The sequence below is a fragment of the Artemia sp. Qi Xiang Cuo genome, chromosome 5 (assembly GCF_049724085.1).
Source record: "Artemia sp. Qi Xiang Cuo chromosome 5, ASM4972408v1, whole genome shotgun sequence".
Taxonomy (NCBI): Eukaryota; Metazoa; Arthropoda; class Branchiopoda; order Anostraca; family Artemiidae; genus Artemia; species Artemia sp. Qi Xiang Cuo.
In genome coordinates, this window is record NC_142798.1 from 64,427,938 (window position 1) to 64,449,169 (window position 21,232).

Sequence of the window (21,232 nt, forward strand, 5' to 3'; positions counted from 1 at the left end):
AGACTAAAATATAATTTTTAGTAGATAAATTTTTTTTAGTGAATAAAAGTGTACCATTGAGAAGGGAAGAGGGCATGTCTACAAAATAGGTTAATGATAGAGAAGCATTTGAATTTTCAGACCCTTTTAGTTCTCAGTTTTTTACATAATGAACAGGCATTTGATTCAGCTGATAGAATAGGTTACATACTCGTACTTGTTCCATGTTCAAGCTACATCCAGGCTTATCGTGGTGCCCAGCAGACGACAATATGTTTATTTCCAGAGATTTCACTCGAGGGTGGCAGGCTCTTTAATTGTAAGCCAGTGACGATCCCAGCGTCACTTAAATTTTCGGAAAACCCCAATTGGCTCTAAGTCAGCCTTTACTGTCGCAAGCCATGTTTTCTTCTGTCTTCCTGCTTTCTTCTTCCATACTGGTAGTAGAAGGCATTTGAGGCATTTTTTGGTAATGTGCTATTCTTCTTCTGATCTCTGCATGGTGTGGTCAAACCACCTCAGACGCCTCTTTTTTACAACAATGGAGACCAGTGTGATAAAAACTCACACTGTATGACCTAGCCGTAAAAAGAAACTGCAACATTTTGCGAAGAAACTATTGAATAGCTTCAGTTGTTTTTTTTTGTATGGCTAAATGTTTGTAGGGCTAAATAGTATCAACTGAAAAGCCCGCCTGCTGTGAAATAGAAGAAGAAGAATTGTATGGAAGACAAGGGTTGTTGTGTGATTTGAAAGTATGAACATGATGCGGTAAATATATACCAAATCATATTAGCCTATTGAGTTTCAAATAAAGTGAATACACCATTCGATGCCTTTTTTTTTGCTGATTACAAATATAATAATCATTTCTATTGGAAATGATTTTCAGCCCCCCCCCCCCCCAAACATAACTTCCACCCACATATGTGCAAATACATATCCTGAATGGTGATATATCGGGGGGGGGGGGGCTAAGATTCATTTCCGATAGAAATGGTTGTTATATTTGTAATCAGCATAAAAAAAGGCAGTAAGTATATACCAAATCATATTATTGAGTTAGGAATAAAGTGAATGCACCCTTTGATGCCTTTTTTTTATGATGATTATGAATATAATAATAATTTCTATTGGAAATGAATTTCAGTCCCCCCCTTCCCCTAACCTAACCGAACACCCACCCCCATATGTGCAAATATAGGCTATTATTTTTGGTTAGGCTAAGCTGTTCAGATTAGGCTATCATGTATCCTTTTATTCATATCCACATTTCTCATAGGCCTAACACTATGATAACCAACTCAATTCTATTGCAATGACCTGCCTAATTTTCTTCATGGGTCAAGAACCCACTAACAAAGACAAAATATATCACAAGATGAAAAACTGCAAAAAAATATGGTAAAATTCTACCTTAGCTACTTTTTGCTATCTTGGAAAGGGGTTAGGAAAGGAAAATGAAACTTTCAGGGATGGGTCTACAGGCTAAGTTATGTCTTGGGAAGGTATTTTGAAGTACATATCTCCACTCATTCTTCCTCTAGAGGGTCCTGACCTTTTAAGACATTAAAAAATCTTTGCGTTATAAAAGTGAAACCTTGCAAAATAGATCTTCTGCTTGAATGGGGATACCACCAGATGGCTAATTTGACAGTATATATATATATGCAAATCTTTGAATTAGCCAACCAACCAACCAGTATTTAGGTAAATATTTACCAAATCATATTATTGAGTTAGAAATAAAGTGAATACACCATTTGATGTTTTTTTTATGCTGATTATGAATATAATAATCATTTCTATTGGAAATGAATTTCGGCCCATCCCCCTAACCTAACCCCCACTCCCATATGTGCAAATATATATCCTGAATTGAAAGATATAGGGGGGGGGGGGGCTAAAATTCATTTCCAATAGAAATGATTGTTATATTTGTAATCAGCATAAAAAAAGGCATCAAATGGTATATTCACTTTATTTGAAACTCAATAATATGATTTGGTAAATATTTACCAATATTTAAAGCCAAGGAGTCCAGCTGGACATCAGGAAACATATTAAGAAAACAATCCTTACTTCATAATATGCAGAATAATCCTAGCTAACATATTTTGCAGGGGGAGAGCCTTTATCTTCACTCCTTTCCTTGTTTTTCCAGTCTTTCTAAGAAATTCCTGAATTTTTTAGAACCTATGCATTCACAGAATATATACCCCCCCCCCCCTAATGTGCAAATATATACCTTGAATTGCATCCTCAATCTATAAATATAACCTCCATTTGCATCAAAAACAAACATTACTCCTATATTAGCCATATGGTGGATGTCCACTTGAATGAAGTACAACAAAACTGTTTGCAGCTTCACAGCTTTGCTCAATCCTGATTTATAAGGTTTTAAAGATATGTAAAACATTTCCTAAATTTTGAAAAAAATTGATATGGCTTAAAACTACTCAAATAACTGGAATTGCATTTTCAGAACTAAAGCCAGAGAAAAATAAACTGAAAACTGAAAATTAAGGTAAAAGGTTGTTTTGTCAAAATTTCAATAGGTATAGACCTATCATGTAGGCAAATTTCAGGACCCTCCAACTTTAAGTGACTTAGTGACATTCCAACTTTAAGCTTAGGATGCACAAGTCCCTTATAGAGAAGACTGATGACTTTAGAAGAACGAGTGGAAATGGTATGCTTAATCAAACCCAAGGTCAAACTAGCCCCAGCAGCAGACCTCTTAGCATGTGTGCTGAATTTTAATTCATTGTCAATAGTGACACCAAGATCTTGCTTATTATTTACAGAGGAGAGTGGGTGGCCTCAGAAAAAATAAGAGAAGCATGGATTCTGTTTGCCAAAGTGAATGATATGGCACTTGGCAACATTGAATTCAAGAAGCCAGTCCTCAGCCCATTGACCCAGCAGTTGAAGATTATTTTGTAGCAGGGCATGATCTTCATGGGACAAAGCTGGCCCAAGAAGCTTCAGGTCATCTGCATAAAGAGTTGAATTACTGCTGATAATGGAAGGAACATCATTGACGAAAATATTAAATAATGTAGGACCCAAGACACTTCCCTGAGGAACTTCACTCAGAACACATATTGAGGAAGAAAGAATACAATCTCCAGAGTCATCAAACAACTGAACACATTGGTTTCACAAATAAAGAAAATCAAGGATCCAGAGCAGGGATTTTTCTTTGAGCTTAACTGCACGCAACTTAATTGCAAGTTGATTGTGACACACTTTGTCATAAGCTTTATAAAAGTCAAGCAGAATCATGTCAGCAGGAACCCCAATATCAAGCAACTTGGTGATGTGATCATATGATTCAAGGAGATTGGTGTCAACAGATCTTCCAGAACAAAAGCCATGTTGTGAACTGGGTAAAACATTATTTGCTTCAAGGTGTTTAACATAGTCCCCAAAGCCGCGCCACGCCGAAATGACGGCGGCGAATGTGTGATTCAGTATCGGCGGCGGCGCGCCAAAATTTTTTTAGCGGCGCACAGCCGATTTTAGACCAGCGGCGCGCCACGGCGCGCCGATTTTTCTGATTAAAAATAATAATAGAAATTCCACTTCACCAAGCACGTTCAACCTCGATTTTAGTAAGGATTTTTAAATGGTTGGCTAAAAATATACAAGAACAATATGACAAAACAGGAATTTGTTGGGCCGTGCGGAAAGTGTTTATGTTCACCGTCGATCAGACCAAGTAGAATTCTCATTTTTAGCCACTAGACCCAGGGAAACCTATGTTGTGTTTATGTTTAACATCGCATTGTTCCCATTAAATCCCGTGTTTAGTCATTTCCTTCTTGTTAATGATTTGGGCTAATGTGTGTATAACTTTCAAAGTTTGAAGTTCAAACATCTCCTGTTCATCAAATACATACTAAAAGGAAGTGAAAAAAAAACAAACAAATAACAACATCGAAAAAACACTGTATACAAATCAGATAACATGGCTTAACAACACCAACAATTTTAAATCAGCGGTTACATCACTTCAGTTACAATTGATGTAACAAAAGTGAGTTTGTTCACTCTGCCTGGAGCCTTTGATCTTTTTGCAGTCACTATCAGTCCTGTCGTGCTAAAAAGCCGTTTAGCTGGGGCACATGTGGCTGGTACAGCCAGAACTTGGCGAGCGTAAACTGCCACTCGCAGGACCTGATACTAGTATTGGACCTTGGGGTCCCACAGAATGCTGCAAATGGGCTTCTTCTTTGTATCTGCTGAAATAAGTTATTTTATAAGGGAGGACAAGCCTACACCTTCAACATAAGGCTCCCGTACATTACACCACAGAAAGAACTGAGCTGTACCTTGGAATTCCGTCCTTATAGCCACAGACAACACCTCCGGAATTCTTGTTGGACTGGTGTGGTCAAGCGGTAATGTTTCCATACAAAGTTTAAGGCCGCCTCGACTTCAGTAGACTATACTAACTCTGCAAAAAAAAATGTAATTCATTTACATACATAAATTTATATGCTAGCTCTAGATAATCTACCAAGCGGGAAACTACCGCAAATCAGCATCGATAAATAAATGAAACCCAAAACGAACAAAAATAACAATAAATAACTGAGTCAAACTCAAAACGAGCAGAAATTAACATAAGTTGGGCTCAAAATCCCTATGCGTTCCCAAGGCCAGAACATAATTTTCACTTTACTGAAAAAATATAAATGTTTTTACTTTTATAACTTTAATAAGTCAAATAGTGTTAACATCTTGATTACTAAATATTAGTATATTTATATTAAAATGACAATGCGTATTCATTTGTATTTTTTTCAGTGAAGTACAAATCATGTTCGGGCCTTGGGAACGCATAGGGGTTTTGAACCCAACTTATGTTAATTTCTGCTCGTTTTGACTTTGACTCGGTTATTTATTGTAATATCTGTTCATTTTGGATTTCATTTATTTATCGATGCTGATTTGTCGTAGTTTCACGATTGGTAGATTATTTGACTTTATTTTTACTCATTTTTTGTTTAATTGAGTTCTTTACTTTTCTTTGAAAAATATTATTTTGTGGAAAATGTTTTTTTAATTAATTTTTGTTCGTTTTATATTGACATAGTCTTTTCAGGGAAAAATAAAATCATACTTTAAATCTTTTCGTTTTTTTAAGAATATATAGTTTGGCCTGCTATTTGTATGCTGGAAAACAATTTTCAGCAAAATTTAACAACATAGACCATTTTAAAAATCTGGACACAAATAGTAGTATTTAATTTAGCTTCATACCTCCTCTAGTTGACCTGAAATGGAAAACTTGATAACATTTGCAAAAAAATTTGTTTACTTTCTTTGATAACTTGGATACACTTATGCTATTTTTATTTGGTCAAATTTTAAGAGCAGAAGAAGCCCTGAGAGTTTGAAAATAATACCCTCAGTCATTCTTGGGATACTGCTGGGATACCTTATTGGGAATTAGCATAAACACAGTGCATTTTGATTTAATCATAAGGCAACATTTACTTTTTAAACATAAAGGCAAATGGGAGGGTGGGCGTGGGAGGGGGATTAGTTTCCCTCCAATCACTTTCGACTATTAAAAAGGACATCAGCCCTTTCCATTTTCAATCGAATGAGCAGTTTTTGAAGTTCCTACGACAACTCGTTCAATACAAAGTGCCCTGGTCTAAACAACAACAACAACAAAAAAATGATACATTATACCCACATTGATCTCTACTATAAAAATGTCAAGACTTCCAATCACTTTCGATTATTAAAAAGGGCACTAGGCTTTTCGATTTTCAAACTAATGATCCCTTTTTGAGTTTCTATGACAAAGCTTTCTATAAGCACCGTATATGCCCCCAGGGTATAAAATACAATCGTTATCCTAAGGGCTGTGAGGGTAGCTGTCATCCTCTAAGACCTAGTTTCCAGAACTTTTAACTATGTTAAACAAAGTGGTTATTTCAAAATTTTGACTGTATGTGTTTCGGGAAATGGTGGGCATGGAAGGGGTGTTAGTTGCCTTCCAATCATTTTTGACTATTAAAAAGGGCACAAGCCACTCCAATCTCTAATTGAATGAGCCCTTTTCGAAGTTTCTACAACAACTTCTTTGATATGAAGTGCCCTGGTCTAAAGGAAAAAATAATAAATAATACATTGTGCCAACATCGTTCTTATATACCTCCAGGGCATAACTACAAAACCCTTGCCCTAAGGGTTGTGGGGGAGTAACCTCCTCAAAAAACATATTTTCTCTCTGGAAATCAGTTACTCTGAACAAAGTATCCTCCTCAAAATATATTTTCTATCTGGAAATCAACTATGCTGAACAAAATGGCTATCTTAAAATTTTGATTGGATGTGTTTGGGGAAACGGTGGGCGTGGAAGGGGTGTTAGCTGCCTTCCAATCACTGTCGACTATTCAAAAGGGCACTAGTTATTCCAATTTCCAATCAAATGAGCCCTTTTTGAAGTTTCTATGACAACACCTTCGATACGAATTGCTCTGGTATGGAAAAAAAACAAAAAAAAAAATAAATAATACATTGTGCCAACATTGTTCTTTACTTAGACAGCTCGATTGCGCTGCCTATGACAACATTCTGAATTACCTAATGCTCTTTTACCTACCTCTTTTTAGCCGAAAAATCAGGAAGAAAAATTAACAGAATTTTAAAGTGAAAGGTAGAATTTTTGTTTCAAGAAAAATTTCTTCTTCTCCTTCCGATGAACCGATATACAGAGCGAACACAAGATGCCAGCACTTATCCTTAAGAAACTCATTAGCCAGGCGGACATTTGAAGGCCGGAGGTAGATCACGATTACCAAAAAAGAGAGAAAAAAACAAAAAAAAACGGCGGCATTGTCGTGCTACCACTACCGATAGAATCAGCGGTAGCGTCAGCGCGCTGTTGCAAGCTCGGCGGCTCGCCGCCGTTTTTTTTTCGGCGGCGTGCCGCCGACTTTTCGGCGTGGCTTCGGGGTCTAGTTTAACAACTGCAGAATTGATTATTCTTTCAAGAAGGAGGTGTAGGATATACAATGCTGGGATTGGACAAAAAAACAGAAGAGAAATATTGATTGAAAATTTCAACTTTCAGTTTAGGATCAGCAACTGATTTACTATCATACAGGATATCTGGGATTGTGTGTCTGCTGCTACATTTTTGAGTGGCATAACCCCAGAAAGATTTAGGGTTATTCTTAACTTCCTCTGGCAGTTTTTCCTCAAACCTTCTCTTCAACACCTTTATTTGGTTTGTTGTTTGACTACAAAAGGATTTGAAGACTAGATAATTTTCTGTGGTCTTATTTTTTCTATAGCAGTTCCATGCTCTGTGTTTTCTATTGATTAGCTTACTGATTTTAGTAGTTGAAAAAGGTAAACTTTTTGCCTGTTTTACCTGAAAAATTCTGGTGCATGACTTCAACATTTAGAATTTCCATTTTTACATTTGACCAACTCTCCTTGATATCATCAGTAATAAGCTTTTTCCAGTTGACTTTGGCAAGTTTTTCAGAGACTATTTTGTAGTTTACATACTTTTGTTGCTTAGAAGAAGGCCGAAGGGTAGGTAGACATAACTGAAATAATTATAACATGGTCACTGTTACCAACAGGTGTGGTTATAACATTCTTAATAAGAAGGTCAGGGTTATCGAGCATAACCAGATCAAGAATGTTGGAGACTTGACCTTCCCTGTAATGAGTTGGTTGTGAGATTGTTTGAGAGAGGGCAGACAAAAAAGGAGAATCTCTATTACAAAAACCAGATTTATCAATCCATTTGATTTCAGGAAGATTAAAGTCCCCCATAAGGACAAGATCATGGCTGGCAAAATTGGTCATTATGTGAGACACCATGGCAGCCAAATTAGATTCAGATTCCATAACACACGGAGCACTGGGGCTTCTATAAGCAACACCCCCTACAATTGAAGTTCTTTGATTGTGTAATTTAATCCACACAGACTGAATTCTGTCAGAATTCAGAGAATTGAATTGAATGAGACTAACATTTAGTCCATCTCTTATATAAAGGCACACTCCTTGGTGGCTAAGTGGGGAATTCAGATTAGAAAATAGTTGGTAATCATTAATTTTGATTTTGCCTGGAGGTAAAACTGACAAGGTATTTTTTGGTGAAACTTCTGTAATTGCAGCAACATCAACTCCTTCAGATTTCATATGAAGAAAGTTCAGAAAGCTTATTAGGGAGGCTATCAACATTGGAGCTAAGGAATCTCATTCCCTGAGAGGTAGGAATCTGAGAGGATGCAGGAACTAAAGGACTGGTAAGGTTGTTGGATACAGCACTATGAAACAACAAAGAAGAAACATCAGTTAAGCAAGTTGTTGAAGAAGAAACAAAAGAAGTGTCAGCATCAGAAAGGGAACTATTGTTATTGTGTTCATTACTAGACCATTGAGACAGAATTAGGTGATGCAAGTCCATAAATATTTAAACAGTTATTAAATGTAGAAGGAGGCACATACATTAGTGGGACATTGGAGCAGTCTGGGGTATTGCTCCAACTGGCAAGTTTTTTTAAATGATGGCACCATTACGAATTATCAAATCTGCTTCTCCCTTAGCTTTTCTGCATTTCAGCTCCTCAACTAGAGCTTTGTGCTTTATGCAATCTTCCTTAGGACTATCTCCATAAAAACTGATTGATCCTTTTGTTTCAAAGGATTTCCGTATAATTTGCTTTCTAAATTCAATTGATGGTACAGAGAAGAGAAGACGAGGGGGGGGGCAGCTACCAAATGGTTAATGGCTATTAGAAAGTCTTTTTACTTGGGCTGGGGGGGGGGGGCACCAATGTCAACTCCATAATTGCATAACAGATAATTTTCACAGGAAAGCTGCATCATCAGTCTGGGGGGGGGGGATACCATAAGCAACAATATTAAGACGTCTTTCAGAACGCTGGTGCTCTCAATGTGCTATCCAATGAACATCAGATTCAGATAATTGGGCTGACAGAAGTTGAGACAACTTAGAGGACACTGTAGATACCACTAGGTCCTGGACTGTTGCAGTAGAGCAAACTGATTGTAATGAATTTTCAATATCTGATACCCTGTTTGCAATATCACTAACTTGGGCAGAAATGTCACTTTTTATGTCAGTTCTCAGTTGGAAAAGAGTGTGTCAACTGACTAGGGGTGGCAAACTCCTGCTTAAGATCTTCCCCAAAAGATTTCAATGAATTATCTATAACAGATGCTAGCTTATTTATCATAGCTTGCTCACTAGAGTGGGGAGGGGGGGAGTTAACTTTGCAGGCTGGACATGACCAGGAACATGTAAGGGATTGCATCATCTTAGATAATAATTTATACTCTCCTGGGGACATGTCCAGACATTCACCACAGATCCACTTCTCACAAATATCACACTCAATAGCAGAGGACCATTCATCCAGTTCCATAGAACAGGCAGCACATTTGTCATTGCCTTTAATTGGGCTAATATGTTTTCTTTTAGCTTTGCTGGACATTATATATCAATTAAATCAGGGAATGAAACCAAACAGGTTCAGGCTATATGCTAGGCTACCCAAAGCTAGGTAAAAATAAATGACAAAATTCACTCTAATTTCTTTAAATACACCCAAGCACTGAAGAAACGATATGAAGAAACCCATCAAAAATATATAAAAAAACAACAAACCTTAGCCAATTGTATAAAAATTGGTTTATTTACTCAATTTGGTAGGCTATTAAATATAGGCTAACTGTTGATATTATTTGTTGCTAATTGTTTATAAGAACAATGATGATTATGATGGCACTATGAATCATCTGTTGAAGAAAGAGCTGTCCACAGCGCTACCTATCCAGCTAGAATAACCTAAGGAAGTCTAGTTTAATAGATGGCAGGACACTATGGCAAATGAAGTACCCTGTATCTGGGCAATGGATAAATATTTTGTTTTCAGTCAATTTCTTATGATAGATAACACTTTTCTGAACACTTTGGTATATAGGAGTTTATTATTTATGCACTGGGTCTTTTATCATTTCACAATCTTTGACAATTGGGATTTAATTCAATGTAAGTTAATTCATCAGAATCATCACTCTTAATATTGCTCCTTTTGTCAGTCAATCTTGTTTCTATCATCTATTTGATATGTACTATATTTAACACAATAGGGCAGTGCACAATGTTAAATTCTTAATTATTCTTAATACAAACTTTTGGACAGTGGGATCAATTAACAGAGATTTGTTCAGGGAGGGGGCTAGAATTTTTTTTTCTTTTAATGATATGCACAAAAAAGTCAGAACAACATGTCTAGAACACCTTGTTATAAAACATATTTCAAAATTTAGTTGGCTGGAGGATAGACTAGTCAAAAAACTAGACCATATGCCTGGACTATCTTCTAACTGTAGGAATCTCTCAATTGATGCTACTGTTTGCATAAAAAGAAGCACCTGAACTATAATATCACAAAATTGTAGTCAAGACATACATTTTTTGGTTTAGTCAGGGCATTATAAGTAGTAAAGAGTTAAAGATTGTGAAAAAACGATTTAAAAAAACGTGTTCCCATGCCCTTCTTTGGGCTACTTGATCTATTCCTGAAAGGCCCTGCCCTATGTGCCAGCATAGTCTGCAAAACTGTCATACCTCAGAAGTGCTTGAAAAACAACTTTTAGGGCCCTAATCTTTTCCTGAAAGTTCTATTTGATTAGCACAGCAGCTTTCCAAGTTAAGGGAAAGACTCTTCTTTCTCTTCATCATTTAGGCTAGTGTTGTTCAATTGAATTTTCATTTTGACAAAGTGCAAGAATTGTTTGTGTTCCAGCATACCCTTTCAGTTGTAGGGCAGCCTAACCATGATACATAATCTACTTTTAGGCCCAAATGTTCTTGAAAGTTTAATTTTTATGTCGTGGGCATTTTCCAGTTGCTATGTTAACACTTAAAGCAGAGCATAATGGCCAAAAGCTCAATTGATTCACCTCGAAAGATCCTTGGGCCATTGTCTATTTTGTCTCTTCCTCCTCAGAACTTTGGTTGTAAAATTGATAACATCAAACTTTGTAAAATTTGATCAATAATATGAATCGAATCCTAAGATTTTTCTGCAAAAATCCCACTCTTTGAAGATTCTCTGAGAATCTCAAGCATATTTGATTGACTACCTTTAGGAAAGGTTTCTTTGAAATGTATTGGAATTGCACAATTCATTGTTTGGTTTCAAACAACAGTATAAGCAAATACAACTATGGGCAGTATTTTCCAAAAGAGGCAAATAAGCAATTTTCTTTTTTTTGGCATGTTAATTGTTACAGCAAAGATGGGTAAAGTTTATGAAAATCTGAAGGAAATTAGTTAATAAGTTTTGATCATCCTAACATTGTAGAGATATTTGTCTTGAGCCCTCCCCCTGATTTTGTATGTATGTAATTCATGAAAGCCAAATAGGGGCCAATATGTAGATATTTGATTGAAGTCACTATATTGAATCTAGTAACTTTTTAAGCAGTGGAAGCAAATACAATACTAAGTTTGAAGTAAGTCAAATCTATTTGGAAATTGTTTGATTCTTAGACCAAGCTTGTGGTTAATTTGGATACTGTGATCCAGGGGTTGGCTGCAGTCACCGAAATTACTTTTTGTCACTTTTATTATAGCCTGTCACTTTTTCTTTGAATTGTCTCTAAAGTCACTTCAAAATTTGATTTAGTTAGTGCTTGTTTCAGTGAGCTAGAAAGGTAATATAAAAACATATTGGACAATAGGCTGTTACATGTTGGAAATTAGTAATGGCGATATGACACAGGAGTATGAAAAAAAGAAAGAAATAATTTGAAAATCCAAAGCAACATCTTTAAATGTTTACATATTAATTTTGCACAAGTTGTGCATTTATTTTTCCTCACAAGGTTTGGATTGTGTCCTTAACCCTTATCAGCTGGATTGGAAGATCCAGGGGGCAAGGGTGATCCCTCTCCCTCCTGTTAGGCCTTGCACCCTTCAATTCAATCACAGCAAACCCTCATAGTTAAGTCTCAACTTATAGAATCTCAGTCACACACTTTCAGTTTTTTTGTTGATGTCCCCACTTTGCCAAATCATAAGTCTTACTTGTTTTTCCTCTGTTTGATTTAAAATATTCAATTAACAGCAATCAATGTAAAAACCATTGCCTATATAAAAATTGCCTATAAAACCCATATAATAAAATTATATGGGTCCAAAAATCATATCATAAAACTATAGGATAAAATTATATGGATCCAAACTAGTTACAAGTTTGTCTTTCCTTGCCCCAATTAAGCCGCCTGGAGCTTAAAGTCCTTGCTTAAAATTAGGGTAAAGGCCCTCCACCAAATTCTGTAAGTCTGGACTACCCAAAAAGAAGAAAATGACAAGTTGTAATGATAAGCTTAGAAAGTTTGGCTCTTTGTGGCATAATAAAATGTTAACTTTGTTTTTTTAAGATTATTTTCTTTTCTGAAATGTGGATGAAAGAAGTGAATATAGTGAAAAATACACTTTGCAACATATAAGCAAATAAAGATATGTTTTTAAACCTTTTATTGACTCAAGCTTTTGACGAAAGAGTTTTATGGACAAAGAATTTTTTTTATGTTGTAGAATGAATTGTATGCTTATTTCAAAGGCGACTTTTGAGGTGGGGGAGGAGGGGCTGCAAACCCAGATTTCCCGGTTTTTAGCTGGGTATGATCAGTCATACTGTTTTTGAATTTGTTTTCAAGACCCATTTTCAAGGCTCTTTTTCGAAAATCTGGAAAGCTTTTTTTTGTAACTCCTAAACACTGTTTTGTTGGATGTGGCTTACAGTTAGGGTAAAGGCACCGATGATTCGACAGTTTTTGTAAAAAAACAGTTTTTCTACTCTAGAAGTCTTAATTTAAAGACTTTCGGTTTGAAAAGGGTTTCAGTATGTAGGAAAAACATCTAGGAATCTAACTGTTTGATCAGAAGTTTGAAGTTTTGTCTGGAAAGGGTACAAAAACTCCAATTTTTTGAAATTAGAGCATTTTTACCTACAAATTCGACACAACAATAAATTTACCTGTTTTCGACGCAAGTCGGAACCCAATTCGACACCCGTATTGGGTGTAGAACCGATGATTTGAAAGATTATGTAAAACACTAGTTTTTCTACTCTAGAAGTCTTAATTTAAAGACTTTCGGTTCGAAAAGGGTTTCAGTATGTAGGAAAAACATCTAGGAATCTAACTGTTTGGTGAGAAATTTGAAGTTTTGTCTGGAAAGGGTACAAAACTCTAATTTTCTGAAATTAGAGCATTTTCACCTACAAATTCGACACAACAAAAAAGTTACTTGTTTTCGACGCAAGTCGGAACCCAATTTGACATCGTCTAAATACTTGGGGAATACTTGTGGGCCGATCCTGGTGTATTTGACATGTATATTCTTGTTTCTCTGTTTTCCTTCAACTTCATTTAATGTATAAAAGTATAAAAGACTATGCAAAAAGTAGAAGTAATAAAACTAACAAAATCGTTTCAAGTATGTAGTATTTGGTATAACAAAATCAGTACAACAAATTTTAATATACATTATTAAATCCAAATAGTATTTAGTATAACAAAATTGTTTCACTAGCATTTCGGAAGGGATAGGGTCTAGGAAAAGGGGAGTGGATCTCAAGAAATCTCAGAAGTTTATTTGATTTAGTGGATTTTATTTTCTTATGCACATTCTTAGTTTTACCCAAAACATAGGCCTGCGCGGCATTTGGTAATAGATTTTGTATTTGATAAAATTTGTATTTTTTATTCGGATGAAGGATAAATAAGGGTATAATCTAAAAGAATCTGGGGGGGCAAAATCAGGTCTGGGGGGGCAACTGCCCCCCTGCCCCATAGCAATTTACGCCCCTGCATGGTATGAGGCCAAGCGGCACTTCCTCAGATGATGGAAAAATCCAGTGTCTGTAAGTAAAACTTCAAAGTTAAAAAAAAACCTTTTGTTTAAATGTTCTTTCATCTGAAATATTATTAGAAATAATAATCATCAAAATCTCTCGTTGCGCAGAAAGCATCTGTAAATTTGACAGCTATGGTGCCTATGGTTTCGCCAGTATCCTGGAATTTCGACACCTATTATTTCTCATCTGTTTTACATGTTCAGTGAAGTGTCGACAAAATCACCTATATTTTGACAGGGCTTGTTGCTGTCTGTCGAAAATGTTGACAAGGTTACTAAGAGATATTCATCAAAGAAATAAAATCCCTTGATACAAGCTGATCTTTACGCTTGAATGCGGCTGAAGGAACATTTTTAGTCCGCCTGGTATTCCACTACATCGAACAAGAATTTTTGACACTTGGAACCTAGTTTCAACAATGCAATTTCCGTCGCCATTTTCATTTAGTTTTATCAAGAAAAAGCTAATGTGGCTACATTTCAGAGAAGATCAGATGCATCTCGACACATTGGCGCTTATCCCAACTTTTTCTTGCAATAAATAACCAAGTAATGACACTTTGAACATTACATACCTGAAAAATTGTCGGGAGCTCCTTTCATATCGAAAACAGGAAACTGACCGAATTGAATATTCTTTTCATATCTGGGTGTACCGGATATAGTGTCCATGTTTCGCACTGTCAAAATATAACTACGGCTCCAAGAGATGGCGCTCTAAGTCACGGCTAAAGAGCTATCCCGTTTTGAAGGAAAATTTCGACAGTGGTTCCGAAATTGCACTGTCGAATCATCGGTGCCTTTACCCTACCACTCTTTAATCAGATTCTATTCTGAATAATATTGGATTTTACTCAGGAAAAAGAGTTTGTTTAAGCCTATTTTTACTCTTGGTTATTATGGACCAGCATTTGCCCTTTATTAGGTAACCATGATGTGTGTGGGTGTATTGCAGTAGTACAACCTTGTTATTTTTGTTCCTTTCCTATTTGCTTCTTATAATGCATGATAAGAAAAAAATGAAATAGATATTAGGATTTTACCCTCCTCATCCACAGCAAAACTGGAGGACTCTCCTGGAGGCAAAATATAAGAAAAAAGTAATGACTGGTACCTGTACAGTCCCTGTGCCTCTGTTCTGATTTCCTCTGAATAGTCACTTTTCTGAATAGAAAAGGCACTAAAGTCACTTTTCTTGCACATCTCATTGCAGCCAACCCCTAGTGACTCCACAAACAGTATAAGAAAATACATCTGTTTTCAATTCTATTCATTTAATTTGTAATGTAGAACAGATTTATTTTCCTGGAACTCTTAGTAGATCATTACTAATTTATGTTCCTTACTTGGAAGCAAAACAGCGTTATCTATAATAATTATTTGAAAAAAAACTACGTTTTCTCAAGAGTTAAAGAGGCTGAGTCACAATTTCGAACCTTGAAACATACAGGGATTAGGAGTTACAGTTGAGGGGCTGCCGCCCCCCCCCCCAAACCCCCCGCTCTTGCAGCCTCTTTTGTTAAGATTTTTATTTTGGGGGTCTACCGCCCCCCTCAACCCCCGCCTTTTCCCTTGCAAAGAAATGCTTTGCAACACGAATGAAGTCTGCTTGAATTTTTTACCGTAAAAAAATCCTATTGTATCACTTTGATTAGAAACAGTACTGAGCCTGTTTGCTTGATTTTTTAAAGTAGATTTTTTCCTAACCAATAACAAGCTATAATATGATGAACTTGGTACGACCAACCGATTGCAGGCTACAGAACTTAAAAAACCTTAACAAAAGAGGCTCAAAACGGGGGGGGTTTGGGGGGGGGCGGCAGCCCCCAACTGTACCTCCTAATCCCTGTACGTTTTAAGGTTCGAACTTGTGACTCAGCCTCTTTAACTCTTTAGAAAACGTAGTTTTTTTCAAATAATTTCTGCACGTTTTTGTACAGTTTATTACTTATTATTGCTTGACTAACTGTTAGCTGATTGTGTCAGGAGTTAAAGTTGGGGGCTGCCGCCCCCAAACCCCCGCTTTTGAAGATTCTTGTGTTAAGACTTTTAATTCCTGAATACTCACATCACATGCACAGTAAGATTTTCTTTTTTCAACTTTTCTTCGAGCATGCGGGTATACAGCATGTTATCAAAGCAGTGGAGACTTACCTGTAAGCTGAAGGTCGACTCTGATATTCTTCTGGAGACGCCTGTTGAGCCGAAGGATTTAATAGATTGGATTTAAAAAGAAACTGAGTTTCCTTTTTAAACTTTAAATTTAAGAGATACTATTTTAAATTCAATATATAAAAAATTTACTCTAACGGGAAATCGAACCCGGGTCTTCCGCATCACAGACAGGATTAGTGACCACTGTACTATCAGAGACTCTTGTTAAATTATTTTTAGTCTCTGCAATCTATTTTCGACGGAAGCAAATACAAAGTAAGATCTTCGTTTTTTGACAAAAAAAACTTCTGGGAAAGAGATGGAATTTTTGGAAGCGGGCAGTCTGTCTTGTCAGGTTAAGAGGACTATTTGATCTAATTTAATAATGAAATGCTATGCTTTTAGGAATTTCAAAAATTAACATGGGCTCTTATGGGAAAACAAGGTTTTTCGTAAATGTAAATTCGGGGGATAATTTTTTCGGTCTGAAAATATCAAAAGGCCCTAACAGGTCGAATTCCGCTTCGAATGAGTCCTTATTCACCCGGATCCGTTGCCAACTGTGGCCTGTAGGCGTGGCTGATAAAAAAAATAACTTATGAACATTAAGTGGCTATATTTGGTTTTTGGAAAACAGGGAAGGAGTGATCGGATTGAGATGAAATTTTGAAGATAAGCTCCCAGGCCCTCGGAAAGCTTGTCCTCTAAATTTCAGCCCGATCGGACAACGTTAAAGGGGGGCTGTGGTGGGAGGGTCGGAACTTCCGGCCCACTTTCCCCCATGAAGATAAAGTCGGAGGGGGTGAAATTTTGCATGTTTCTTAGTTTGAGCCACAGTTTATATAATTAGCAGTATGATCATTCTCTATCTCACCCATTATAAAAACCCGGACCGGGGTGCGAGTGCTCCGGAGAACGTTTTTGCAGATATAAACATAAGCGAAGTCAGATCTTTTCACTGGTAGACAAGTCAGATTTCTCTTGGACGCGAAACTTGGCTTCAACGTTGGAACACTAATTTTGAAGAAACTAATTTTAAATTAATTTATTCCAATACATACATGAAAACCGGTAGTTAGTAGTGTAATGTTATTATTAGATGTTTTTAGGAATTAAAAATAGGTTTCGAAGTCTCAAGTTGGTTTCAAAGGCATTTTGAGAAAATTTCTGCCAAAATACGTGTTCCAGGGTAATTGGACCGCTGATGGCAGATCAAATGAGAGGAGCTGTTTGTACGCGCCGATATAAATATAAATATATATATATATATATATATATATATATATATATATATATATATATATATATATATATATATATATATATATATATATATATATATATATATATATATATATATATATATATATATATATATATATATATATATATATATATATATATATATATATATATATATATATATACTACGAAAACTTTACGAAAAAGAAAGTTTTTTTTAAAGAAAAGTAAAGGCCATATTAAACTTAAGATCAATAGAAATAGAAGCCTACAATAATTCAAACTCAAAACGACCAGAAATTATTATTAAAGAATAAAAAAGGAAAGGAGAATAATTGATATGGCTGTAACACTGCATATAAATTTATATGAATGTATATATAGTGGGCTGTAATAATGCAAAAGGTAAATATAACATTGGCTTAAGAATGGGAAGAAAGACAAGGAATAAATTTACGACGATAATCAAGTAAAAAATAAGTTTTATTTGAACAATGCCATAAAGCGATGACATTTGATTATGATATTTGGTGCTTCGCATTGATATTTCAGTTTTAAAGTTTCATCAATTTTTTCTCAAAGGGAAATTACGTTGTGAGTATGAATATAAACTTGCAGCTAAATTAATTATATTCACTACCTTTTTTCACATATATTTATTGATATTGGCTTTATTTTTATTGTCTGTATTACTGAGGAGCCCACTGAGTATATAATCAAACACAAGTTTTAAAAATTTTCCCTTTGTTCAACAAAAGAGATAATCAAATTTTTAAACTACTAAAACTAAAATAATTACTAGGTAGTTTATTTTCCTTGATAGGTACGTCTCTCGATTTTCCGATTCTTATATTTTACTTCATAATATGCACGTGTGCGCAAAAAAAATCTTATAAACTGTTCAAAGAGGAAGTCCTCGCAGCCAGTTTCCCAATTCAGTTCTTTGTACTCAAGCCATATTCGATTGATTATTCCCGGTTTCCAGCAAGAATTTCTATAATGTTTGAGGAAAATGGAGTCACAGTCTTGCAGAAACGAAACGACACCTAGCGAAGGAGCTGTAAGGCTGGATAAATTCAGGCTTGACTGCTCGTAGGCCTTTTCTGCCATAAAAGAATAAATTTCGTCAAAAACTTCACTATCACCTTGAATAAGCTTTGAAGCACACATCGGTCACTTGTGCCAAGTCAGCAGCTTCTTAACACAAAAACCAACGATATATGTAAACGTGTAAGTTTCTAGGCTGTCAGATACTTCATTACATCCTTCATTCTCTTCTTCCAACAGAAGCTTATTGCTTTTGTGAGCCGTGGTAAGCCCAGTCAGCTTCACCTGTGGTATGTCACTTTTTTTCTGTGAAAGGAAGTCGACCAAAATACTTCACTGGTCAGGAATTGGCTCGCAGTTGCCTGTATTTTTGCAGCTACTAACCAACAACTTGCATGTTGCCTGTTGATATAAATATGCAAACCTGTTGGATGTAGGTTTGTTGCAATACCCTCCACCTTGTCTTATTTGTCCATAAAAATGTTCAAAGTTGTCTTGGTTAAGCCGTCGTGGAAATACAAATTTTACACCTCTACCAAAAAGATCATCAGTTATAGAGAGGACTGAGTTGATAGTGAGGATCCACCCTCTCACACAGTGAATTATATTGTCAACAGCTTTCTTGTACTTCTGTTTAAAAATTTAAGCTTTGTTAAAAAGTCAACTGAGTTTCTTAAAAAGTCGTACGATTGTGATTTCTCCGTAAGACCTCGTCGATGAGATTTTGGATCTAGAAAAGAACTTCCATTGACATTGTCAAACAGTTTGTCAAAGAAGGTGCAAATCTGTGCAGTGCCTTTTGCCTTTGAAGGAATTGCATGTTTCTTGGCATAAAATCTAAGTGCAGAGCTCACGGACTGGCTGAAAACCTGGGCTGCTAGTTTTACTTTCATTTTGTCAAAATTGGAAGGAAACACAAGACGCGTGCTTAGGCGCGGGGCAGCCCTGCTTCTATATCGGTAATCGAGTTTTAAAAGATTGATTATGTCGACCCAAGACGCTTGGCCATCTTCAAACAAAATGGCATTTTTCAGTAGATTGTTTCTGACACTTTTCAATAAGTGATGCGGATCATAAATATAATACACTTTTTCTCCACTGAAGTCAAAAAATGGTTTTTTCTCGCTGACACCAAGGTTCTTTACAAGTCCTCTGAAGTTCCCCCCCTGATCAGAGATCAAAGCCTTGACTTGTAATCCAATATTTTTACACTTCTGCACGCATTCTTTAACCATATCCAGCAGCTGGTTACCTTTCGGCCCTTTCTCAGTAAAAAGTAATCAACCACCTGCTTCTATTTATCCGTAATACCTTGGAGCATGAAAACAATTGCAAATTTTACAAGGTTTCCACCACTATCAAGTCCGGTAACTACATCCTTAAACCGATCGTAAGGTAATCCAGGTTTCAGTGATATGTCATCCACAGCTAATTTGCAATATCTATCAGCTTGTTTCTCTAGTTTAGCTTCTGGCAATTGGAATACGTCATCATCAAAGCCAAATCGCGCTTCGAGCGTCCTTAAGTACCTAGGAGTAGTCGGAAGTGACGGCAACTGAAAAATACCAGCTTTCTTGATAGTCACATAAGAAGAGGGTGAGGTGAAGTAGAGCGACAAAGCAATTTTTTTCTCATCTTCTGTGTATGGTAGACGTTTTTTTCCTCTCCGAATTTCAGACTGGATCATCCTTAGTGTAAGACCACTAAGATAGGTGTTTGCTACATCAAGAATCCTTTGTTTTTGCCAGTTTCAGAAAGCTCTTTCAGTTTTGCTTTCATTACACAATATCTAGCACGGCATCTCGATATAATTTTTTCTTGGTTTTTGATGATCTGTCTAAACCTCTTTTTACGAGGAGTATGCCTGACTTGACTTAGTATCATTTTCTTTTTTGAGCTTGGAAACTGCTCCGTGCCCTCCATTTCTACCCTCTCCCCCATCCCTAATTTTCCACCTGTTGAGTTCTGAGGCAGCTCGTCAGACAACCTTTTGACTTTTTTAGGTAAGGGGGAGTTTTGTTCGTCACGGGGTCTTTTCTTTTTTGGCGTTGTTAAGACAAATTTTTCACGGATATCTTCATTTTCATATTGTGGGGACTCTACGTTTCCTAGGAGTTGCATCAAACTGGTTATATGAGGCAAGAGCGTTTCTCTTGCCGTTACGAAAAAACCTCTTTCTTCCCGGTCTAGCAAGGCCATCACTGGGACACTGATTTCGTGAGCTCTACCCAGTCCTGAAGAATGGCGTGCCCGGTTTGGTCCTTCGCGGAAACTTCTGGATTCAAATTACGAGTTGCGACGAAGGAACAGCTAGAAAGCGTCGGCAAATATCTATTTTGCTTAGAAGAATCAGTTATCTCTGAAGAATGGGACACATTTTCTTCTTCGTTAATGATTTCTAAGGCAGGGACGAAAGTAAAATTAATTTCATTCAGATTGTGACTTTTCGGAATTACAACCATAGCATCACTTAAGTTACTTTGACACCTTCTTTTATCGTCTTAAACATCTTTCTCGTAACACAGTCACTTGCAAAAACCAACTCCTGACCTTTAATAGTCTCTGGATTATTGGGTAAGAGGATCGATGGCATAGTATTGAATTTTAATTTTCGATATCTACTCGGAAGACCCTCTTCCTCACAAACAAGGTCTTGTGGGCCAAATTGGCGGTTGCATACATTGGCATACTTTTTTATAAGTAGTAAAATCGGGTTTTCTCAAAATATCCTCCCGGCCACACACTGTTAGCCATTCTGTTGCCCTGGAAAATCAAACGTAAAATTTAGCGGCTGAAATCTTTGAAATGTATAGCTAAAAATGTATTATTTCTTATAGTTCCCCGTTAGAAAAAAGACTTAGA

At 36.3% G+C, this 21,232-nt stretch overlaps 1 protein-coding gene across 1 annotated transcript in view; it reads left to right on the top strand.

Annotated features, from left to right (window-relative positions):
* Positions 1 to 618: 618 nt before the first annotated feature.
* The window catches only part of gem (transcription factor CP2 like gemini), a 131,588-nt gene continuing 110,974 nt past the window's right edge, over positions 619 to 21,232 (top strand). The window contains exon 1 of the mRNA XM_089089840.1: positions 619 to 750. The gene's annotated coding sequence lies outside the window, so the exon portion shown is untranslated. The remainder of the gene's footprint in view (positions 751 to 21,232) is intronic.